This window comes from Lissotriton helveticus, chromosome 6, assembly GCF_964261635.1.
Source record: "Lissotriton helveticus chromosome 6, aLisHel1.1, whole genome shotgun sequence".
NCBI lineage: Eukaryota > Metazoa > Chordata > Amphibia > Caudata > Salamandridae > Lissotriton > Lissotriton helveticus.
In genome coordinates this window covers 726,065,491-726,092,135 of record NC_136067.1, presented here as the reverse complement: position 1 = coordinate 726,092,135, position 26,645 = coordinate 726,065,491, and positions in this window count along the sequence as shown.

Below are 26,645 nucleotides of genomic sequence, written 5' to 3'. Positions count from 1 at the left end.
CATAATGCGTTATGGTTGTTTGCTGTGGTATTTTAGGCATCATATTAGGTATCATGAATCCTGGGAAAATAGCAGTTCCCCTAGTCCTTAACATGAGCGGTGTCATGGTCACCCTGAATCAGATGTCTTGTGACGAGATGGATATCCCTATATGTACAAAAAGGTGATATGTAGACATATGATATGTGATCATTAGAAGGTAAGTAGAAGTCAAAGAATGTCTGGTGTATCATATTGGACTGGATTTCGGTCGTATATGTATAGGAGATACACAGGTATTTACAGGGCTAGCTGAAGCCAAGGAATATCATCGTTTAAGCCTTCCTTCCATGTGCGGAAGCGGTAGACCAACCGCTGTTCCCTCACGTGGAGTGGCCTGCTGAGGTCTGTTTGTGTTTTTTTCATGACTTCCAGGACCACCTACCTTAGGTCAGTGTCTCTATGGTTTGTCTGGTGAGTTTGTGTTCCTTTTTTTGCAGAGAATGGTGCTGCGATGCTCGTTGATACGGGTTTTGATTTTTCTGGTTGTCATGCCCACGTATCTGAGGTTACATGGACATGTGAGGAGGTATCTAGACAACAGGGGGGTAACCTGCACACCTTTGAGTCCTCGAAAGTGTATTAACTAATTCAAACAAAGTTATCTATATTTTCAAAAAATTGGTGCAGACCCCGGACTCATCTGACTAGCCCCTGTCAGGCGAAATATCACATTGAAATTTAAACAGTATCTGTTTATATGCCAGGGTGCACTGTTCACAAGCCCAATAAGGTGCTATTAACTGTGATTGTTTAAATTATTCTTCACATCAAATAATACATTAAATACATGTAATCCATCAGAAAAAATTTAATTCACAATGTTTCGTCATTTGTATATCTGCCACCAAGTGGTTAATCATGGAACGTCACAAACCAAGCCTTGTACGTGAGTTTATGAAAATCTTAAACAAGAAAAACAAGAGAAACAAAGAATCCTGTATATGCAGTTTTGTATTTGATTCTCCAATATTCAATTCTTCAACAAAGTGTCCAATATTTCCCAATGCATTTCGGTGCGGGCACCTTCATCAGGGGAACACTGCAAATATATATATATACATATTGCAACTGTTTTCCATTTTCAAAACATTTTGGGGAGAAGGCTAAACAGAAGGCTCTAGACCGGGACAGATCCCAATTATAACTCAAAATGTAAAATTTCCATCGAACAGAGAGGTTTGTGTTCTAAAATACTCTACAGCGGCTGTGAGCATTAAACGCTGCATTCTTAAAAGGTGGGAACTTATAGAGCAGGAACATGATTTCAAAGAGATATTTAAGGGCAGTCCCATATTTGCTTTTTCTCGATCTAAAAATCTGAGAGAGATATTGAGCAAAAGAAGTGTAGATCATGAATCAGTCACATCACAGGGAATACGCAAGTGTCATAATTGTGGCCACTGTGGCAATGTGATTGTGGATAATGTGTTCACACACCCACACACAGGAAAACCGATTAAACTAAAACATATATCTGATTGCAATTTCAGCATGATTATATATGCCATTAAATGTCCGTGTGGACTCATATATGTTGGAAGAACAACTAGAAAGGTTAAAATTAGGATGACAGGACACAAAAGCATGATCAGAACTGCCAATGTGACAGTTTTGTTTAGTATTGCATCGGGGCGAGCAGAAACACTCTATACCTTAGTTAAGGTACACAATACTGGAGCAGTTGTCAGTTCAACCACATGTTGACACTAACAGACATTTGGCGCAAAGGGAAACTTTCTGGATCAGATTTTTTAACACAATGAATCCTTGTGGGTTGAATGATAAAATAGAATGTACTTGTTTTTTGTAAATAGGCATGTATATAATGATTGTCAACAACAGCTGTAATGTACAGAACATGTTTGGTATGATATCAATCTTTTCACTTGTATACATAACTACATTTATCACGCCCTTCTCAAAGAGACTCGCGACGATTCTAACTAGGTAGAGAAAAGCAAGTCTGTTCAGGGTCATCATTAATATAATGATATTGATGTAGGGTCTTTCATTGCATTTAGTTTATACATATTTTTTGCAGTACTTTTTAATTCCTCTTTTTTCATCTTTAATAAGTGACCTTACAATTATAGGGAGTCTTTATAATATAACTTTAGCATTTTTGTAAAATGTTCCGCTAAGCACGTGTTGCCGCAGGTCAGCGTTCTTATAATTGACGCGAGGAAAGCACTTTCAGTATAGCAAACAGACTAAGTTAGTCTGTCATTAATTTTTAGTCCGTGACGTAGGAATGCGGAAATGCAACTAAAACCGCTTACAAGCCGGGATCGGCATTACCGCAATAGTGAAGACGAGGTGAACACGCGAAAATAAAGTCAGAGTAAGGTAACAGACACGGATGGGGTACCGCCATGCTTAAAACCAGTACGGGCACAGTTAATAGCATCTTATTGGGCTTGTGAACAGTGCATATAAACAGATTCTGTTTAAATTTCAACATGTGAGGAGGTATACCATGTTTTCCGTATTATAGATATCTGGTCCCCTGAAGATTGGAGAGGCCTTTTTAAAACACTGTGAGAGTATTTATTAGATGGATCAACAAATAATGTCTGATCATATTACAAGGTTTTTGGATAACCTACTGATTCCGTCCATAACTAAAGAGCAAAGCGAAATGGTAACAGCTGAGTTTTCTCTTAAAGAAATAGACACAGTTGTGAGTTTAATGGCTAAATGTAAAGCAGCTGGGGAGGATGGACTACTAGTAGAAATGTATATGTGATTCTTCCAAATTTTAAATACACAATCGGTAAATCTTGCTAACCATATACTAAAAGGTGGAGAACCTCCGGCCTCTTTTCACACAACTGTGGTAGTTAGTATCTTGAAGAAGGATAAAAACAGGGAAAACATTAATTCCAATAAGCCTTCTTAATGCCGACTAGGGGGGGAGGATTAGGGGAGAGGATTAGGGGAGAGGATGTAGCCTTACAGCTAGAGCAGTCGACTTCGGACCTGGGGAACCGGATTCGAGTCGCGGCAACGACGCCCAACAACCTGTGATTCTGGGCAAATCACTTATTCTCCCTGTGCCTATCAAAAAATGTAAAAAATGAATGCGTTCATCTGTAACGAAACTGGTGCTCATGTAAAGCGCTCTGATACCCGATGTCTCGGGTCTAGCTCGCGCTATACCAAAACTCTAAAAAACAAGAATAAAAAGATTAAAACATTTTTACAAAGCTTCTCAACTAATAGGCTCAATAAAATTGTGGGATCAATAAATATATGGGGACCAATGCGGTTTTGTAGCAGGTAGACAGCTCTCCTTGAATACAAAGTTTTTGATAGAAGCTTTGGACTATTTTACCCAGAACAAAATAGAGGCACAGGTGTGGTTTTTAGAAGCCAAGAAGGTTTATGATTTGGTGTCCTGGAAGTGTCTTTTTTAAATTCTCGCTAGATGTGTTTCTTTGGAAAAATGTATACGCTTAGTGAAATATCTGTACATTTATTAAAAAACATTGTTGGCAGGACTATTCCACAGTTACAGACCCTGCCGTGTCCCTTGTGATGTGAAAATAAACAGCTCGAAAAGACTGATCCAGCAAAAGCTATAAATTGCCAAGAAAAATCTTTATGAAGTAATCTTCCAGATGAAAAAAGTTCTCGCGTAATCGGGATCAAATATGGAAGAATACACCTGGGAGAATACAAGGGAAATCCTAAGCTATAAAAAGACAGAAACAATGAATGAAAGTTAAAAGAATTAAGTGATTCACTCATTAAAAGTAATGGAATCAATCCAATGGATCAATAACAGACCTATTCAAACAAAGCTGCAAATTCAGGGTTTGCCTATCACTTCTTGATCTTAGCTCATTTATGATATGCTTGAAGGAGTGCAATATGGCATGCAAACTTTGGGCATCATTAAGAGTCCGCCCGCCATCCTGGCGGTAAGAGGGACCACCCGCCATATGTGCGGGGGTCTTGTGGGTGACATTGGGATGCTCCTGCAACACTGCCGCCCGCCGCAATGCCAAAAATGCATGTTGTGAATGCACATGTAGAGGGGTACCTCCCATGTGCCCCCCCATCCCCCAACATCCTGGTGGCCCGTAATGGGCCCCCAACTTAGAACATTGCATACATTTCTGTGGCGGCAACGCCGCCATGGAAAGGCTCCCTCCCGTCTGCAACCTGATATGGATGGCGGTGTCTAGCAGACACCGCCACCATATGAAACCGGGCAGAAAAGCGGAGGATGGTCTTCCCGTCCTCCGCGTTCCCCCAGCCATACTAATATGGCGGGGGAAATGGATGGTGGGCGGGCTAGGATGTAGGGTGGATGGCCATCGCCCGCATGGCGGTGGCGATCCGCCCTAGCGAGAAGCGTGGCTCAATGATGCGTAGGTCTGGCCCGGGACCAGGGTTCAATTCCCGCCTCGGCAGCTCTTGGACTCAATTTCCCCGGACCTGATAATTCTCGCCTCGGTGCCTGGTCTAATCATGGGTCCCACTCTTTGACTCTGGGCAATAGCTTGCTTAATCTCCACAACGGCCCCAGCAGCGCTTGGATGCCTTGCTTCACCTTGGGGGTGCCCAGGAGTGGACATTTCACAGGAAAGCCAGGATGGGCTCCACAGCGGTATGAATACAGCGCTACGAGACCTCTGGGTAGAAATGCGCTATATAAATACAAACACAATTACATTTACATTTACATCCTAATGGGTACCCTGATGTCTTCATTCTATTGGAACATCAGTGCAGGCATTACTAAAGGAGCGCATTTTCCCTGTTTGTGCGATGGTGCACCTTTAAATTGGTGTGCTTGACCCAAACAGAAAAATTTGCTCTGCTGTAATGAATGTCACTATCCTCAGGGCAGTGCCATACTTTTGCTGCTCTTGGAGAAGCAAATTCAAGTGAAATACGGAGCAGCTGTTCAGACGCTGCTCTGTACTTCACATTGCAGGTGGAGGGATTAGTAATTCTTCCCTTGCAGGCAGGTGCAGTCACTGACTGCACCCGTTTACAGAGAGATGTCTGGAGGGGTCCATTAAAGCCCCTTTCAATCCCCCAGGAGTGCTGCCCACACAGGGGGCAATGACAGTGCACCACCTTTTTGTGGCACACTTTCAGTGCTCACCAAAGGGTATGTTTGCATTTGTGCCCATCAGAAATACAGCACGGCATCAGAGTCAAAGTGATTCCCTCATTTGCTTGGGGCCATGCCCCCATGCAAATGAGAGCACCCTCTCACTATAGTGCTGGAGTTACTTGTGCACCAGCACTATCAGTATAACTAAAGGGGGCGCACAAGTGTCTGCGCCCCTTTATGTAATACCTAAGTGCCACTAAGGTGCACAATGCAGGTACACATGCATGTTGTATCTCCCAGGCACTTTCTGTAATTTGACCCCAGATGTTGGAGCAACTCCTGTAGTCTTCCTTTAGGGAACGGGCCTCACTTACACTAAGAGATAACTGAAGAAAGGAGCCAAACCAAGTGAAAGAAGGATGCAGCCTACAAGATTCCTTTACCTGATGAAAGAAGGTGAAAAGAAAGAATCCATCCGAGCTATGGCAGGACGATGCAATTGCGTCTATATTACACAATTAAACTGTGCTCAATGTATCAATGACAAAAGGATGGGAGTCTGCGTTTGTATATATGATTTGAACTTTTAATCCGCCGTTTCCTGCAAATTTCATTGCTTAAAGTTAACTTCCAGAGCCACCTTCTGGCTAACAAAGTTCGAAGAATTTGGAAAACATTTGCTCTGAGGGCATCCTCAGTATTATAAGAAAGTCACACAGTGTTGAATGGATCATCAAGCATAATAGTGACTTCATGGTGGAGCAGGATTGTGAGGTCTTGCATCTATCAGGTTGCACCCTCTTCAAGTTTTCATACCCCAAATATATCCTGTAAAGTTTACAGCATTTTTATTTCCTCATACTTTTTGTTGCAGGTTGAATCTGTGAATTTCTTTATTTTCTGTGGTTACACCATGCCACTGCAGGTTTGCCCCAAGATATCCCACAGTATACGAAGCACTATATAAGATCCAAAATCAAACTGATCAGTCATCATGAAATTGATCTGAATGGACACCTTTCTATAATCATTTGAAATTGTCAAGTGTTTTTTTATCAAAGGTATAGACTTAAGCTGGTTATCAACTGAAAAGCGCCAAGAAACCGCTCGGTAAAAGCGCGCTTAATAAGTGTTTTTAAATTCAAATTAAATTCAAATTTAAGCATGGATCCATACTGGTGGAAAGCCTAGACCCAGGGTCCATGATGTCTGATCACATCCTATGTTCTGTTCATTAAACTTTACATATCCATGCCCACTTGCAGCATATTTCGTGCTGAGCCATGTCTATTTTAATCTTTGGCGATTTGAACAGTACATTATACTACAAGTGGGTCCATTTCGTTTTTTTTTTTTAAGTCACTCGTCCGGCCAAAGGAAGCTTCAAAGCAGAGATAGCTACCCTTATTTGTGCTCTGCAGGTGGTATTATAAAACAATATTATCCTAAAAATGACAAGACAACCAGCCCAGGTAAGTTGAATGAGAACCATGAAAACATTTGTAATGAATTTTGTAAAGCGTTTAACTTTATGATTAAAAAAGGGAGACTACCAGCTTCTTGAAATAAGGCAATACTGATTCAATTTATTAAAAACATTGTCAACAAATTGCAGGCTAATGGACCCGTATACATATTAGAATCTGTGAAGAATAATTTTGAAAATGGAAGATTATCTAAGTGGACAGAGAGATGGACAAGATGGCCGACTGTGGAAGGCTCCGATAGAGCTCCCGGCGCTTGGGATCCCTCCCCGGGACATATCCCTCTTAGCGGCAGTCACACTGAGCCATTCGTCCCCCTTATTGCAACGGAACCGTTCCTGATTAACTTCTGCCACCTCGCGGACCCGGATGCTCACTGTGGCTGTGGATTTCCCGAGGGGACCTTGGCGGCGCAACTGGTCTCAAGCGCTCGTTGGGATACGCCAGGCTCCGCGCTCGGAACACCGCCGCCACCAACATGATCTGGCCCGCGGCCTGTGGCACTGTCCTGGTGACCTGAGGTCTGGCTGGCTGCGGTCTCACTGCGGTGTATTCGTCCGGGTGGAGCGTCTGCGGTGGGCGTGCTGCCGGACCCACTTCGCACGCGCTGCGGAGCACGACTCTGCAAGCCTGCACTGTTTCGCCCCCAGAAGAGACTTTAGCGTCCCCCTCAATGTCATTGCGGCACCGGAGGCAGGCTCCCGGGATCCACTGCTGAGCCCTGGTACGATGCGCGGCAACGGCGCCCCACCCCCTGCTGGGGCTTATCACGGGAAGGCTTCCGATACACAAGGAGACCGGACAATGAAGGCCCCGGGGCTCAATAGCGGTGACACACTGGTAAGGATCTGCTCCCCCCTCACCAAGGCGGTCCCAGTCTTGTACAGCAGCAGCTACTAACACGCAACACCTCAGCTGCAACTGTGGGGTTAGACACTCTTTCCTTGCTACCGGCTACCACATAATCTCAGCAGTAGCTCACCCTAAGACACTCTTTATTGATGATAGTCACCTCGAGTTTTCTTTTTTTTTTTTACCGAGTTCGTGACGCTAATAACCCTTGGATGTTTTGCACCATTAAAATGGACACGCAGCCCTTGGATGTTTTGCACCACTAAAATGGATGTCCACATAAACAACAAGGACATGGGGCCTCCCCCTTCATCTACTCTACCCTATCTCTGGCTTTAACAACACCACCCCGGCACCCACCTAGTCACAATCGAAATAGGACTTTGTGACCTCCTCAGTATCAGTGAAATAGGACTACCTAGATCAGTCCACTGTTCACCACTCACCAAATGGACAGTGAAATAGGACTATGTGGCTGCCACTGCATTTAATGGACATAGACAAAGGACTGCTAGATAGTGCGCCAGCCCTCTCCCAAAGGGGCGGCCATCTTTGACTTTCTCCTCCACTGCAGGCATTCCCACGTGTAATCACATCGTGGCAGGCTAGAACATGGAGCACGCGGACACACACACCTACAACATCATCTACCCCCCTAACCTCACAAATAAATCAGCCAAACGCTTCAAACACAACTTTTTAAAACTACACCAGGAAACTCCCTTCTCTGACCCTTATTTCTCCCCACACAACGGGCTGACGACCTCCGATATCATCTTCCATACGAAACGTAGAGCACAGTGGAGAATTGCATTCCTTGAGACACTCTCGATCTCGTCCACCAGGAAATACGCACATGGGCTTGCTCTCTATATTGCCCCCTCACAGCTCTTCCAAGCTACTGCTACCATCACCTTCTACAATAACGGAACTGTCCTCATGCAATCCACCGATCATAATTTAAATCTCCTGGACAACATCTTCCCTATCGTCAAAAATAAGCTCATCTCTAAAAACCCTACTACCTCCCAACCTACTCCCATCCCCAATACACTGGGTACCTCATCGCCCACCCCACCGGCCTACCACCCCACCCCTCCACCCCTTCCTCGACTGACAGTTGACTCATACCTCTCATCCACCTATCCACAACTGGCAGGGGTCGCCTCCCACGTATCCCCCAGCCCACCCCTCCTACCAACTCTACTCCCATCACCTCACCACCAGCACACATTCTGTTTCACAGCACAGCGGAGCCAGCTTTCGTCCCCTCTCAGGATTCCGGACCCAATCCCTCCCTGACAATGGGGCGATATCACTCACCCACCCATCCACAACTGGCAGTGGACGCCTCCCACTCATCCCCCCAGCCCACTCCTCCTACCAACTCTACTCCCATCACCACACCACCCTCACACACTGTGCATCACAGCACAGCGGAGCCACCTTTCGCCCCCTCTCAGGATACCGAACCCAATCCCTCTCTGACACCGTCACCCCCTCCCAGCTGACCCCTCACGCCAACTCATACGACACCCCCTCACCAGTCTCACACAAGGTCTCTCCACACCATCCCTCCTCTGCCATACCTCCCCCCCACCTTCCTCAGCTTTACCCCTGATCCCACCTACCGACAATCACACCCAGCGACTCCGGTGTTCACTACCAAGATGAGTTCTCTGTATTTTAGACCTTTATGCATCTTATCCTATTTGATCTATTGTAAAGCGCTCTGATATCCGCAACGATCTTGTTCGCGCTCTATAAAACCTTCTAAATAAATAAATAAATAAAATCCTCCGAACTTTTGAGCTGCACCAGAGTTGTGAAGGGAATTATGAGGTGCATTAATGGACTGGATTTCAATTATTTTGTAAAGATTCGGTTCTAAGAGGGCATTTGCAGAGACAGAATTATTAAAACAGAGATGCACAAGGCATATGCTCTGTCTCTATTTAAACTGCCGCTTGATCTGGAAACTCAAATGATAAGAAAGACACAAATAAATAGTTGTCTGTTCACAAACAATGATGTCCTAAAAGCTAGTACAGAGAATAAGCTACAAAAATTATTGACAGTAGTTTTTACCAATAGGTAGCAGCCGCGGCCGGTAGTGGGAGTACTGGCCGGGCGGTGACGTGGGGAGGGGGAGGGGCTGGGTGGGGGGGTAGTAATGTATGGATTACGGATTTTAACAGGTAAGTAAACATAAAAATAAATAAAACAAATTTCGTTGCTTGCACTACATCACCAAATGCGATGCAGCGCGCACAACAAAATTTAAAACACCAAAAGTGTAACTGTACTTTGCTAAAGCAATTGATGAGATAAAAAGTATGTATTTAAATTGAGAGGTGAGAATATGCATTACCTTAGATAACTTGGAAGTATATTTTATGATGTTCCTTAAGATATTTCAATAAAAGACAATTTGCAGTAGATTGATTCAGCCCATTGATAAACCTTAAATAATTACCATATATTTATTCGTATTATTTTAAACTAAGCAACAATGTAAACAAGAAAGTAAGATATTCGGGATAAATATAATGGGGAATTAGTTTATGGATTTAAGACATTTTGGCTGTTCTGAATAGATATGAAAAATAAGAGTGATATCACCCTATGGAGCTCAAAGAAGAATTATTTCCTTTAGAGCTGGCAAGCTTCCCAGGGTTCTGCATGCCACTGTTCAATAGGACATTTGCAATTTCTCATAGTGGTTTTTGCTGTAGATATAAATAGTTTTGACAAAACATAAAGTTTTTATGCTAGAAATTGTAAAAAGAAATAAGTTACTTCGAAGGACCATCTGTAAAAAAAATAGACTTACCATTAATGACTGTATATCATTGAGAGGAGAACATATTAAAAGCGAAGTGTCCTTTATTTCTCCTTGGTAGAGTCTGAAAATAAAGAGCCGCTGTGCATGATCTTTTCTGTTAAGCTACAGTTGTGATTATACATTAAGCAGCAGTTTCCAACATTGATGTCAGGTGTAACAGCCTAGCTGGAGCTTGGCAGAATCTTTACAGAAAACAAAATGCAACATATTTTTGAAATATGTAGATAAAAGCACATAGCTGATGGCAGTGTCTGCAGGTGAACATTGAAACAAGCGGGGCATCTATTGACTGCAGAGAGTTGGTGCAAAAGAAAGTCTGACCACGTTCTCCCCACCCCATACATGGAAGCTTCGGGAACGATCTCCCACAGGCACACATTGCACTATCTGAAAAAACGTGTGCTTTTACAGAAATACATCAAATTCCAATCAAACATAAATTTTACAACCAGTTAAAATTACTTGGGTGCCCAAATTGACACAGGCGCTCTAAAACATCTGTCTATCTAAGCATTATGTGGCCTGGTGTGGAGTGTATTTATGTGGATTGTTGCTATGTGGCAAAGACTGGATTTATGTGGGGTATATTTATGTGGTATTCAGTTCAGGGTAATTATGTGCAGTTGAACATTATTTAAAAAGGCTATAATTTCAATAAAAATGACCATTGGTGTTCAAATCTTGTACGCTTGTCACTGGAATTCCTTGCTGTCGCTGTTTTTTTTCTTACTAGAGCATTTAAAAAAAAAAAAATCAATACACACTTTCATACCTCTTTGCAGAATAGTGAGATCAGTTATAAAATGGTGTGCTGCACAAGTGTGGCGCATGGCCTCTTCAAAGAGGGGAGAATGCTAAGCTGTTGTGGTGGAGATTGATGTAATGAGTAGGGGTTTCATTCTGGTCAAGAGGAGCCTCAGTGCCACCTGCCACTCTAGAACCCTCACGGGCAGTGTTGTGATTGATTGTACGCCTGGTTTACAGGGAATGCTGGTCAACAACTATAGCTTGCTTTCAGTGAAAGCATGACCTCGTCTACAGATTGTAGAAAAATGGCACAACAGGCAAGAGGCGCGCCTTCCGACGGAGGGAGGTTTGAAATGTGTTTCATGGACAGCAGTTCATGTGGTAGAATATTAAAACAAAACTGGAACTGGGTCACCACAGTTGACTGACAATCAGACAATTAGGGCAAAAATGGCTAAATAAAGGTTTTAAACAATACAACGGGTAGCAGGATGGAAGTATCAAACAACACCTATGACAGTGGAGAGTTATAAGGCAAGCAGCCCCTGAGATGCACGAGGGAGATGGGGAAGATGAGGTCTGTATGTTTGCTTCCTGTGACTCATTTATTTTAGTGCTCTGAAGCTACCAAAGTGCTTTACAAGAGCTCAAACAAAGCCTGAAACTTCAGAGAATGTCAAGAGTTCACAAAGACTGGTGCAGCTGTTGCTTGGCAACCCTTAGAGCAGCTCATCAAGGGATGGTAGTGGCTTGCATTAGCCAGCTCAGTGTCAACAGTTGATACATCATGAAATCCAGCTGATTTGGGAAGTCAAATAAATAAATAAAGACATCTTCTATCAAATGCCATCAAGCCATGAAATAGGGAGGCCAGCCAGCACCAGCGCTGCCTGCTGATGGTAATTATATCCAAAAGGAAAAGAATCCCTCAAATTCTTGCATAATATGGCTCTGTGTCACAGTTAATGATGTTTGCTAAAACCAAACTCCCGGCTCCTGAGTTGAGATCCAGTGGCTAATCACTCCGGAACACGCTGGCACTGCCATACCTAGTGGGAAAACAGATATCCGGTATGCCACTGATCGTGGCTTCTATTGGCCCGTGTTGGTCTTGGCCCTTTTTGCAGGGTCATACCTGAACTTTTTGCCTTCCTCCTGTATTTTTTCTGACCTGTTGTTGGCTATTTTATGACAATGGGCACTTTACCACTACTGAGCAGTGCTAAAGTGCATATGCTCTCCCTATGGTACATTGATGTATGGATTAGTGATTCCATGATTGGCTGGTTTGGTTTACTTGTCAGACCCTAGTACAGTGCACTGAGTGTGCCTAGGGCTTGTAAACCAAATGCTGCTGGTGGGCGTGTAGCACTGGTTGTGCTACCCACAGAAGCAGCCTCTAAAAGTGTGTCTCAAGTCTGCCATCGCAGAGCCTGTGTGCAGTCTGGTACTGCCATGTTGACTGGGCCAGTGCACCCACTTGCCAGTCCCTAAACCTTCCATTTTCAGCATATTAGTCACCCCTATGGTAGGCCCAAGGGCAGGGTGCATTGTAGGTAAAAGGTAGGACAGGCCTGGTGTGTGTGGCATGTCCTAATAGTGAATTACAGCCTTTTTCGTTTTTCACTATTGCAAGGCTACCTGCTCCACATAGGCCAGAATGAGCAGTTTGATTATAACATCTTATAATCCTAACTGACTCAGGGAACCAAGGAGAAAATCAAGTTTAGTATGCCTTAACTCAGAATGATAAAATACATCTTATAGCTAAGGTGGTTTTAACATTCTGTGTTTGAAAATACCACCTTTAGAAAGTAGGTATTTTCTTGCCTGATTGTCCAAGCATGCCTCTGATAGGTTGTGTATTCCTTTTCTGGAGTTTGAGAGACAGGGGCTGGGGGATTCCAGGAGACAGGGTGAGTCAGTACAGGGCTGAATAGAGCTGTCTGTATATAGATGGGTGGGAGGAGCACCTGGGACCTGAATAGGGCTGTGCCTGCCTTCCACAATGCTGACTCCATCTCCTGTTGTGCATCTGATGTCCCTGGCCCACACTGTCAAAGGAAAGAAAGAGAATTGTCATCAAAGTGTTCTAGGACTGCACAAAACTAGGGGGTCATTAGGATCGCGGATTTCCCGCATCCTCCGGGCCGACGGAAGCCACCGCCGGCCTGGAGGATACGGGAAAACCGACGCGGATGCTTGAAAGACCCACTGCCAAATTAGGATGGCTGGTGGGTCTTGGAATCTGTCCGCCGCTTTTCCACCGTGGTCGCCTTCCGACCACGGCGAAAAAGCATTAACATGGCTGGCGGTGTCTATCAGACACCGCCAGCCATATTATGATGGAGTAGAAAGTATGCTTTTCCACGGCGGCTTTTCCGCCGTGGAAAAGCATACGGACCTTCACTTCGGGGGCCTGTAGCGGGCCCCCTGGGTGAAGGGGGGTGGGGTGTGCACATGGGGGGTACCTATGGTACCCCCCTGCATTTGCGTGCACACAGCAGCAGGCACCACGCGGTGCCTGCCGCTTTGTGCACGCAAATGCCGTGCATGCATTTTTTACATTGCGGCGGGTGCAGCTTGAAGCTGCACCCGCCGCAATGTTAAAAATAGACAATGTGACCGCCACCCTGGTGGTCACATCCTAATCTGCATAGAGGGACCACCGCTGCCCCTGCGGACGGTCCCTCCTACTCTATGGTGGCGGACGGACTCAGGTCCGTCCTCCATCATAATCGGCCCCCAAGTTTGGACTGGGTACAGGACCCTCTGCCTTCAGAGGACAAAGGATTTGCTAGTATAAATATTGGGACCCAGACCCAAGAACTTCAGATCACTTTTGAGAAACAAGAAGAACTTTTGCTGAGGAGAGGAACCAGAGAAACTGAGGAGGAGACTATCTCTAAGCTGAGTGCTGTTTAGGGGATTGGTCTGCAATGGTTGCCTGACTGCCAAAGAAAGGAGAAAGGACTTTGTGCTACTTTCAAATCAACTTGTACTGGATCTCCAAGGGCTTGAGACAGAGCTTGCCTCCAGCTGAAGTCTCAGGGACAACAGACTTCACCAAACAGCTACCCTGCCTTCCCTTGCTGGGAATTGAAGTGCCTGCTGTTGAGCTCGGCCTTCTGAGAGACTGTGTGTCGCTGGGAGATGGAAGCTCGACTCAAGACCAAGAAGCATGTCACCGCCGCAGCCGTTGTCCTCACATCACCGGAGAAGAGTGTCCCCGTCGCAGCAGACCCCATCGCATCGCCAGAGAAGTGTGCTGCCACTGCCGTTGTAGCCATTGCATCATCCGAAGCGTCTCGCATCACCGGAGAAGAGTGTCGCCGTCGCAGCAGACGAGTCTCATAACCGTAGAAGCGTGTCGCAGGGCCTGTCACGGCTCAGAAGAATTGTTGAGTTGTCGCACGGCCATCGGGCGTGCACGCTTCGTAGTCACATCAAGAAGAAGACGCCATTTTGTTTCATTGCATCGGATCTTCATCTCATCACGGTGCTGCTGGTCGCATCGCCACTGAAGCGCAGTAAGAAACTGACGCATCACCTCCCAACGCGGATAAGAACCAAGATATCCCTTACGCAGTAGTAGGGACCCGACACATCACTGTTCTTGTGGGTATGGAATCCACGCATTACTTTCTCTGCAACACTTTCGTTGTATAGCGTTACGCATCCATATGTACATTGAATTCAAAGTGTCATATTTTACATCTAAAGAGAACTAAGCTATTTCTACCATTTTTAAAGTACAGTATTGTGGATTTATGTTGTTTGTGTTCTTGTGTTAAGTCTATATAAAAATACTTATTTTTATACTACAACTTGTGTGGTGTCCACTGGGTTACTGTATGTGTTCACATATGCTTTACATATGCTTTACACACTGCCTCTGAGATAAACCGGCCTGCTTGTCCCAAGCTACCAAGGGGGTGAGCAGAGGGTATTTTAGGAGTGTACCCCCTTACCCTCACTAGACGTAAGGGTCCCAATTTGGTCAAAGGTACCTACCTCTGCCAACTAGAAATCCCCAAATCTAACAGCCTGGCTAAGACATGTTACTGTGGAAATAGTGTCTCTAAGCTGCAGGAGCTGTACCTACCATCATTGGAGATGGATGGGCAAACAGACAGCGCAAAGCTCTGAAATTGTTTGCAAAGTAGATCATGCCATACATATCACATAAAATATGATAGGGTTTATAAAATACTCTAAAAGTATATTTTTAACACTTGTAAACTTTGATATTAATATGGCACAGCACTGAGAGGTACTTGTTCAAAGTGATAGTTGTTAAACGCTTTTTAAAAAAGAGCGAAGAGACCTTGCAGTCAGAGGTTTAGGACTGGAAGAGAGAATGTGGCGTTAGGCCAGAGCTGCTGACTATGGAGCTGGAAAACTGGGTTCCAGTCTTGGTGTCAGCACAAGATCCTGTGATCTTGGGCAAATCACTTACTCTCCCTGTTCCCACAAAAATGAACATGTCCTTGTGTAAAGTAACTGAGGTGCTTTTAAAGCACTCTAATAATACATTTGGTGGTGTTATTTTATTTCGAGAGTTTCCACTTGGATAACAGGACTATCTGACACAAATTCTGTTACTTTGGGAACATCTGCCTGAGAAACTGTCCTTTCGAACTCACTCATGTGCCTTTGCTAAAGTATCTTTGTTTAAGAGTATACCCTCCTGGTTGGCCTGATTACGTATGTATTCTGTACCACATTTATTCCTACAATATGTGTCTTCTTTATGTCTCATGACAATCACCCTATACACTCTAACCATTGAACTAAGTTGTCTGACCAAGTGATGTGACAAAAAGGTATCACCCTCGACCTTACAGATTATATTATACATTGATCTGACGGAAATGAGGAAGCTCTCATCCACCTTTCTTGAGAGAACTTTCGTTCTTGTGGATTTCCTTGCTGATCCATTTCTTGGATCAAGACTTGCTTTTGAAGACTCTTGACTGACTAATACACTGTGTGTGGCCTTTGTGGTCTATTTCCTTCACAGGAGACTGCTTGAGATGGCATAGCTCATGTTCCTTCCTAAACTTTCCAGATCTTTGGCCACTTTACGGCTAATTCACTTTAACTAGGCTATTCTGCACTTTCCAATCAAGCTTAAGTACTAATGTACTTACTTTTTAAATCCTGAAAAAATCTAACTAAATAAAACTGCCTCTGCCTCATCATGGTGTATTTTCATTTGATTGTTCATTTCAATTGATTTATTAATGACTGAAGAGACTGAAATAGAGAGATCTCTGGATATTGAGTACTAATGTACTAATGTTGTTCTGTATAGATTTAACTGAAGTACAGGTTTGTATTTGATATTAGCCCAGCTAAATGCCTGAAGGAATTTGTTCTACAAGTCCTAATCCTTTATTTGTGTAGTGTAGTCTTGAGAGTCATATATATGAATTTGAATATCAGTTTTTAGAGCAGCTATCCTATTCCTGCTTCTCATTAGATGGTTTAATGAACACCCTATTTCCAACCTCACTTGGCACAAAGCAAGGTCCATCAGAGGACGAAGAGAACGATTGATAATCAAATAATAAAAATGCGCCCAAAATGCTGCAATAGAAGCAACTGGTTCCACCCACAGCGCTCGTCCCTCAGTGCTATCACATTGGCATTAGCTATTTATTACGTTTATGAATTTAACTATTTCCTCACCTTTATTTAGCTTTATTTACATTTTTCAATAAATAAAAATATAAAATAAAAAAAAATGTATTGTGGATGGCAATATGTACACAATGATGTAGAGATGCAGTCTTACAAATGGGTGGAGTATGGAGATAGTTGAGGAGAGTGGAGATTGAGGTATGCAGGGGAAGACGTAGAACTGTCTAAGCTGTGGAATTTTGAAAAGGAGTGTGCAAAATATGTGTAATTTGTTTTGTGTAACTATGCAAACCTTCAGCAGAATTATGCAAAATGATACATAATTATGTGAAATGCAAATATGCCATTTTGTCCTGTATTTCAATGCAAAATGCATCCTAATGTCAATTTTTGACATGACGATGCATTTAAACAAAAGCCTCATGAACATCCACTGATTGTGTTCTATTTTCCTGTGAGTTTGCAGTAGATTTTTACAGCCATCAGAGAGCCATCAAGCAGAAGTTCAGGAAGTGTGCCGGTTGTCTACTAAGATCAGCTTGGACTTCTTTTTAGTCAATTTGAAGCCGTTGGCTGCCATCCAGTTGGCAATGGAAGTTATGCATGGTCAGGATGCTGCTTGTATAGGTTTAAATAAATAAATAAATAAAGGGTTGGCTGAACAATTCAGTATGATTTGTGTGTGGATGGCATGTGATATGATTTTGAATCCAAAATGACTCACTAATGAATCAAGTGGAGAAATTTGAACAATGGACAGAGTAGGGCTCCATTAAGAATCCTGAAGCACTCCATAGATACTAACTATGGGACCATACTGGAAAGGGGTAAGAGAAACTGACTGTGATCACTAAGGAAGGAAGCCAATCAATTCAAGGCTTCCATAGAGATGTCTTGCTCATGAAGCCTGGTAATACGGGTTGAGTGGGTAATCAAATTGAAGGTGATAGCTCCAAGAGAACCGAGGCTCCACAGTAGCTTTGATTGACCCTCCACATCTGACATATTTACGTGCCACTGATGGAGCGAGATAGAAAACAGAATTCTGTTTAAACTCGCAAAGTCACATTTCCATAACATGAATAATAAAATTAATGATTTGTGATGTGTTATGCTAATTCAATCTAGATTAAACTTTACACATGGGGGGACTAACATGTGTGCTCATAAATGTGCATAAGTGTTGCATCTTTTGTTCATGCAAAATAATAAAATAATTTGTTGTTTTCGTTTTAGTCATTACTAACTGCAGCAAATCTAAAAGAGGCATGTGCTTAATTTTGCTTTCCTTGTCTATGTGGTGTCATTTCTACTATTCTAGGTGCACATAAGGTTTCATGGATTTCATGAAGACTGGTAGATATAAAATGCTGCTTTATTTGTTTGCAATTGCTAGGTAACATTAGACTAATTGGGAGGGTTAATCATTTAGAAAACGAAGGGTGGTTACAGAATCAACATTTTTTCTTACATTAATACTTTTCTTGTGTTTGTTTTATACTAGAAAATTAAGTTGCCTGCTTTTGGGCCTAGTTTGCTCGAGTTTGCTAAAAGCTGAATTTACTTCTACAAGAATCACGAGATGCCCATTTTGAAAAAGTGTTCACTAAAGCTGCATTCACTGAGCAAATCTGACGCGTTGTCATCATTTTGTCGGACGTGGCCAAGGTCAGAAACCGGTAGAAAAGAACAATTTGTCAGCTCTAACTTGGCACCCGCGGAAGTGTAATGGACGCAGCGAGAACATTGATTTACAATTGTTGCAAATCAAGGAAGCTCCAGATCACGTTTGGAAAAGACAATGGTCCTAAAGAAATGTGACCTAATGGAAGTTTTGAAATGTGGGTGACATGTCACTTGTCACTCTTAGCCAATGGGACATCGTAGTTTTCAGAAAACTTTTCTTTACTTAGATTAGCTAGCATAGAAAGGTATAAAAAGTCATGCCCTTAGGGATGGGCTGGCTGCTGCTTTCTGACTTTCCGATGAGGGTGAAGTGCTGCTGGACTTTGCGTGGAACACGTAAGAATCCTCAAAGAACTTTACTATAATTTTCTTTTATTTAGCTTAGCTAGGGACTTAGGTTTTAGAAATGTTAAACTTTTAATTCTCACTCAAATTATGATTCTCTTGCTTAAAACTGTATTCTTCTCATGAATCTTTTTAATCATGCTTACTTTAATGCTAATAAAATTGCATTTATAAAACTATATTTTGAAATATCATAAATTAGTTAATAAAATCCTACTTTTGACAAACAAGCTGGTCTTGATTATTCAGAAGTGCAGGTTGCTATTAGCTAGATGCCATCGCCAAATGGTGGTCAATTACATAATTAGAATTTATTCAAATGATATTTTACTGCAGAATGTATATAGATGTATATAATTTGTAAATAAGGTAAATTTAGGTTTAGTCTGACCACCTGATTCAGTAGGCCCAAATATGTCATGTTAGTAAATGGGTCCATGAGTTAGTGTAGAAATTTATTTTGTAGGTTATAGAGTTGGGTATCGTTGCTTATGGCATATTTTCTATAGGCCGCTGGATCAATTATCTGGTAGCAGAAATTGATGGTTGCTAAGGGTAACCAAGGTAATATGTTGGTTGCTAAGGGTTACTAAGGTGTTATGGTATGGAAATAGGATCGATGTTTTAACACATGTTGAGTTTGTTTTTCGTACTATCTGTAAGCTATACCGGTATAGATTGTGTGACGAGAAGTTAGTCACGCAAGTCATCTGTTCTGTTTGCAGTGATATCGCCGAGTATCACAAGTGGTATCACCGTGTACCACAGGTGTTGTCGCCGTGCAACACAGTGTTAGGGCTAGGTGTGAATCTTGTATAGTGAGGATTGCCTAAGAAATTAGAGCAGCATGAGAATAGGGACAAAGCGCCTTCCATAAAACTCACTGTGATAAGAGTATTAGGTATATTCGAGCTTGAGTGAAGGGTAGAGTAATGTCGGTGCATGATTACCTATAAACAGGTTAGAGTCCTGTAAGGGTACATGTTTTATATCTATAAACAGGTTGGAGTCCTGTACGGATAACGTCGTTATTTTACTAACGGTGCATGATTTCTATAAACAGGTGAGAGCCCTGTACGGATTTCATGTGTGTTTGAATTTAGGGAATTTTCCGTGTGAAAGTGCGAGTTTGATTTGTAATTCTGTCTGTACAGTTGCAGATGTTGAAGAAGCATCATGTCTTGAAGGAATACGTTCAGCACAGGTGGCTGAATTGATTGCTTTGATTCGTGCATGTGAAATATCAAAAGATATAAGAGTTACCATCATTACTGATAGTCAGTATGGGTATGGAGTTATACATGATTATGGACAACTCTGGTCTCAGAGAGGCTATATGACATCAGCAGGGTCGCCAATTAAAAATGCAGTTTTCATTAAAAGATTAATTGAAGCAATACAGTTGCCGAAAGAATTCGAAATTGTAAAGTGTGCTGCGCACACTAAAGGAGTGGATTATATCTCAAAGGGCAATGCCTATGCAGATGAAACAGCAAAATACTGCGCAAGAAAAGGTTGTGCATACAATCGGGAAAAGAGTAAAGAATCTGATTCAAATTCATTAATGCTAACAACAGTTGTAGAAACATGGCAGGAAATTAGAGATTTACAAAATGAAGCAGATGATGAGGAAAAGGATCTGTGGTTAAGATCAGATTGTAGACCACGTGATGAAGATGGAGTGTGGGTTTACAAAGATGGCAGAGTAGTCTTACCAAATTGCTTGATTGCTGACATGGCCAGATTATATCATGGTCCGGCTCATCTTGGAAGAGATTCTATGATCAGACTTTTCCGAGAGACTTGGTTCAATACTAAATTTAGAACAATTGCAGAATCTTTTTGTCAAAGGTGTTTATCATGCCAACAAATGAATCCAAACAGAAAATCAGTGGTGGGGACAGGAATAATTGGTCGAGAGGGTGGTCCATTTACCAGGTTACAAATGGATTTCATTGAAATGCCCTTACACAATTGTTTAAAATATGTTCTTGTGATTGTTTGTTTATTTTCAAGATGGGTAGAAGCTTTTCCTACACGACATTGTGATTCGATTACAGTAGCAAAACTGCTGCTAAAAGAGATAATCCCAAGGTACGGTTTTCCAGTCACTATTGAGAGTGATGGAGGAAGCCATTTTGATAACAAATTGATGAAATTAATATGTGAAGCTTTGAGCATTGAGCAGAAGATACACTGTGCATACAGACCAGAGGCATCTGTGGTAGTGGAACAAATTAATGGGACAATTAAAAACAGAATTGGAAAAATGTGTCTTGAGACAGGTGTAAAGTGGACAGATGCTCTTCCACTTGTTTTAATGTCATTGAGAAGTACACCAGATAAAAAGACAGGTTTGAGTCCTCATGAAATTTTGATGGGAAGAGTTATGAGGCAAGCTTTTGTACCTGTAGGCAAACTGTTGAGCATAAATGACAGTGCTATTTTGGATTACTGTAAAAGGTTATCTGATATAGTGACTTCTGTGTCTAATCAGGTGGGAACTGAAGCACAATCAAATGAAAAAGTTTTGACACATGATCTGAGGCCTGGTGATTGGGTCAGAACAAAAGTACATCGGAGAAGAAATTGTCTGGCTCCTAGGTGGCAGAAGCCTAGGCAAATAATTCTGATCACTACTAATGCAGTGAAATGCAAGGGATTGAAACGTTGGATTCATCCTAGTCATACTATTCCAGTACCAACTCCTGAAAGTTCTGATGTTGAGAGTGATACTACAGATGATTCTGATTCTGAAGTAGAAGGTGAAACAAATCCAGATTCTGAAGATCGACAGGAAAGTCGACATCTGGAACCTGTGCCTGTAAATGGAAAACTGACAAGAAAAGACTTGGAAATTATTGAAATAGATTCTGAAGGTGAAGAGAATCTGTTAAAGGGAAAGATAACTGAAGATTTAGTTAGTTCCGGTGGAAACAGAGAAGCGGAACAAAAAGAAGTTTCAAACCAGGAGAATATCGAAAAGCAGAAGTCAAGCTCTGAAGTAAGGAACGGAAATCCAAAATCTGGGAAGTTGGAGGTAATTGAAGAAAAGGACGAAGACGAATTACCAAGTACCAGTATAGGAAAACAAAAAGATGTTCCTGAAGGAGTGAAACTGCTGAATAGAGAAGTTCCTGAGTCGATTGAAATTTCAGACTACGAAACTGAAGAAAGTGACGTGGATGGTGAAAGTGAAAGCAAAAGAAAAAGGGCTTGGAAGTCAGAATCAAATGCTTCTGAACCAAGAAAGAAATTTGTGAGAAAAGCAGACTACTGGCCTGGTGGAAGATTGAGAGTCAGGTTGATCAAGAAACCAAAAGAGCAAGTTGAAGAAATCAGTAGTCAAAAGAGTCCAGGAAAAGAAGTTGGAGTTGGAAGGAAAATTGAAGTAGTGTCGAGAAAAGGAAAAAGGATAATAAGACCAAACCAGAAATACAAGTCTCCTGAGTGGACTTATTTAGTAATTCCACCTGTCATTGACATTTATGATAGTAGTCAGGAAGAAGACGAAATCGAGGAAATTAGTGACAATGATTGAAGTACATAATTGTTAATTTGGCAAAAGGCCGAAGAAATCTTTTTAGCTGACACAAGGTCGAAGAAAAACTGTTTAGTTGAAGAGAATTTATTTGTGACATAAGGTCGAAGAAATCTTGTTTAGGGTTTGAAAAAAAAAAAAAAAAAATTATTTTAAAAGGGGGGTATAAATAAATAATTAGTTTTTAAAATAGATTTTGTTTTTCTTTTTGAAGCAAAACTAACCAAAAATGCCTTATGTTAAGGAGAGTACTTCAAGGTGTTCTGTTTTCAAAAGATGTTGTAAGATGACTCTGGTGTGTCTGCTCATTTTAATTCTGCTCTGGTTAGTTTTAGCTGTGATTATCCCTTTAGAGATGAACAGAGAATTACACAAAGTTAACATGACAAGTAAAGCTTCAGTTAGTCAAATTAAACATAGTGCATCTGCAAAAGTTATTAATCATCAACCTAGCATTCATCAAGATAAATCTATTAGTGATTTTTCCAGCAATACATTCACAAAGCTTTTGAGTGAATATGTCAAGGTAATGGACGCAAAAGATTGTTATGTGTGCGTAAAGTTACCTGCTTCTGTTTCCGAGGGAGTGACATACAATATGCTTCCTCTTACATATGGTGTAACATGTAGTGTGTTAACTAGCTTATTTTATCAAACTGGACGCTTAGAATATTATTATTCAGATTTTGACGAGATTTTTGCGAATATAAAAATTGAGGGTGCTTTAAATAAGCATAAGAAAGCTAAACAGATGAGGGAATTTTTCCTTGTTACTAATGAACTCACTTATGAGTATGCTTACAAGAATAATCTAACCTGCAAATTAAGTGCTGAGGGAAAGAAATTTTTGAACCTGGTTGAGGAAAGGAGAGCAATTTATAAAAGAAATGAATTAGTCAAGCAGACTAAGTCCAGGGTCTGGCAGAAAGAAGATGAGAAGTTAAATGGCAAAATGCTTGAAAATGTTGCAATTCATATAGACAAACCAGTTAGTGGAAAGCTTTGCATTAGAAGAGATAATACACTTTTTGATAATTACTTTGTAGGTGCAAGTAACTGTGAAGATACTTATCAGATTTTGGGAGGTTGGGGATTCAAAGGTGGAAAAGATCCAATCTTTCCTGGAATTTATTTTGTTTGTGGTGACAAGGCCTACTACAACCTTCCAGACCATTGGTATGGAACTTGTTATGTGGGAATTGTTTTTCCTAAAGTGTTTCATGTTGACAGAGATTCAGAAGGATTGTTCAAAATTCATAATTATGTAAATAGAGTTAAAAGAGAAACTTTCACAGAAGTTCTGGGAGACATTTTTCAAGCAGTAATACCTTTTGTTGGTATAACCCTAAATGCAGGGAGAATCAGAAAATTGTCCACAATTGTTGACAGATTATCAACAGACACAGCTGATGGATTCCAATTAGTAAATGTTGAGGTAATTGCAATCAGATCCATGGTGATTCAAGATCGCCTTGCTTTAGACATACTCCTAGCAAAAGAGGGAGGAGTCTGTGGCATTTTGCATGTGCAACATTGTTGTACATATATACCTGATGAAAGTAAGAACATTGAAATGTACATTAAGAACATTACACAGATGCATTCAGAGATAATTCCTTTAGAAGAAGATAATTTTACAGAAAAACTTTCAAAAAGATTCCAAGCAATTAAAAATTGGTTCCATGACATTGGAAGTTCAATTCTTGGCAAGATATTGGCACCTTTGATTATAATAATATTCATTTTTATTTTGACAAAAATTGGTTGTTTGCTGCATAAAAGAAAGAAACAAATGAAAGAAAAGAGAAGGATTTATAAACTCAAAAAGGAAGAAGAAAGGGAGATTGAGTTACAGGAGTTGCACAGAGAACGCTATGCCAATTCTGAGGATTTTGCAGACACAGGTTTTTAGGATTTACTGACACAAATGAATTTGAATAATTTTCTAGGAAGTTTAAATTACCAAATTTTGGGTGGTGGTGTGGTGATTTGTTAATCACCAGATGAGGGAGTTGATGGAGCGAGATAGAAAACAGAATTCTGTTTAAACTCGCAAAGTCACATTTCCATAACATGAATAATAAAATTAATGATTTGTGATGTGTTATGCTAATTCAATCTAGATTAAACTTTACACATGGGGGGACTAACATGTGTGCTCATAAATGTGCATAAGTGTTGCATCTTTTGTTCGTGCAAAATAATAAAATATTTTGTTGTTTTCGTTTTAGTCATTACTAACTGCAGCAAATCTAAAAGAGGCATGTGCTTAATTTTGCTTTCCTTGTCTATGTGGTGTCATTTCTACTATTCTAGGTGCACATAAGGTTTCATGGATTTCATGAAGACTGGTAGATATAAATTGCTGCTTTATTTGTTTGCAATTGCAAGGTAACATTAGACTAATTGGGAGGGTTAATCATTTAGAAAACGAAGGGTGGTTACAGAATCAACATTTTTTCTTACATTAATACTTTTCTTGTGTTTGTTTTATACTAGAAAATTAAGTTGCCTGCTTTTGGGCCTAGTTTGCTCGAGTTTGCTAAAAGCTGAATTTACTTCTACAAGAATCACGAGATGCCCATTTTGAAAAAGTGTTCACTAAAGCTGCATTCACTGAGCAAATCTGACGCGTTGTCATCATTTTGTCGGACGTGGCCAAGGTCAGAAACCGGTAGAAAAGAACAATTTGTCAGCTCTAACTTGGCACCCGCGGAAGTGTAATGGACGCAGCGAGAACATTGATTTACAATTGTTGCAAATCAAGGAAGCTCCAGATCACGTTTGGAAAAGACAATGGTCCTAAAGAAATGTGACCTAATGGAAGTTTTGAAATGTGGGTGACATGTCACTTGTCACTCTTAGCCAATGGGACATCGTAGTTTTCAGAAAACTTTTCTTTACTTAGATTAGCTAGCATAGAAAGGTATAAAAAGTCATGCCCTTAGGGATGGGCTGGCTGCTGCTTTCTGACTTTCCGATGAGGGTGAAGTGCTGCTGGACTTTGCGTGGAACACGTAAGAATCCTCAAAGAACTTTACTATAATTTTCTTTTATTTAGCTTAGCTAGGGACTTAGGTTTTAGAAATGTTAAACTTTTAATTCTCACTCAAATTATGATTCTCTTGCTTAAAACTGTATTCTTCTCATGAATCTTTTTAATCATGCTTACTTTAATGCTAATAAAATTGCATTTATAAAACTATATTTTGAAATATCATAAATTAGTTAATAAAATCCTACTTTTGACAAACAAGCTGGTCTTGATTATTCAGAAGTGCAGGTTGCTATTAGCTAGATGCCATCGCCAAATGGTGGTCAATTAAATAATTAGAATTTATTCAAATGATATTTTACTGCAGAATGTATATAGATGTATATAATTTGTAAATAAGGTAAATTTAGGTTTAGTCTGACCACCTGATTCAGTAGGCCCAAATATGTCATGTTAGTAAATGGGTCCATGAGTTAGTGTAGAAATTTATTTTGTAGGTTATAGAGTTGGGTATCGTTGCTTATGGCATATTTTCTATAGGCCGCTGGATCACCACCACCCTTTATGATCTCTTCTTTTCTCTTCTCTCAACTTGCTGGTTATTCCCAGATACCTTGCTGTTATTCAGGGGCATGTTCCTTTTTCTATATGGTAGCTAAAGCTTGCAAGGCTTTGCCTCAAATCATTAAAGTAATCTCTTCTCTTTGTCTCTTCAAAAAGAAAACTTAAAACTTGGCTTTTCATTTAATCTCAAACTCCTTTAGCCCCTTTTTGTCTCCTTCTTCATTCGTTCACAGTGCCAAGATGCCCAAATTTTTGGGGCAACAGTTGCTTCTATAAGTAGCAGTAACATATAACATACCTTACTGTAACATAACATATTAGAGCAAAACATAGCATGCCAAATGTCTTTAATATATGCTAAGGATTGTTCACAACTGGTAATGATTGTTTTTTAGAAAAGGGGCATTTATATCACATGCAAGGGATTGTCATCAGATGTCATATTCCAAACATTACTACCATCCTTCAATGTTTGCAACCATATATCAGAGATAAGAATCAATTTCCAGATATCCAGAAAACTTCTCATTTGCAAACGCATACAATCTCTCTCACTCTCATAAACGTTCCCACCCCCACATACACACGCTGTTATCCAGAAAAACACACTCATGCACACACAGGCTGACACACAAATAGATACACATGAATACATAGATAGTAAAGCTGGGGGGGAATTTAAATCATGCTGGCATTATTCGCGTAATTTCTGGAATTACGCATTATGTTTGTCACACGAAATTCCTTTGTGTAATTACACATAATTTGCCATACAAAATGACATCAAAACCCTCTATTCCTGGTAGAATTTTACAGCAAAAATATGA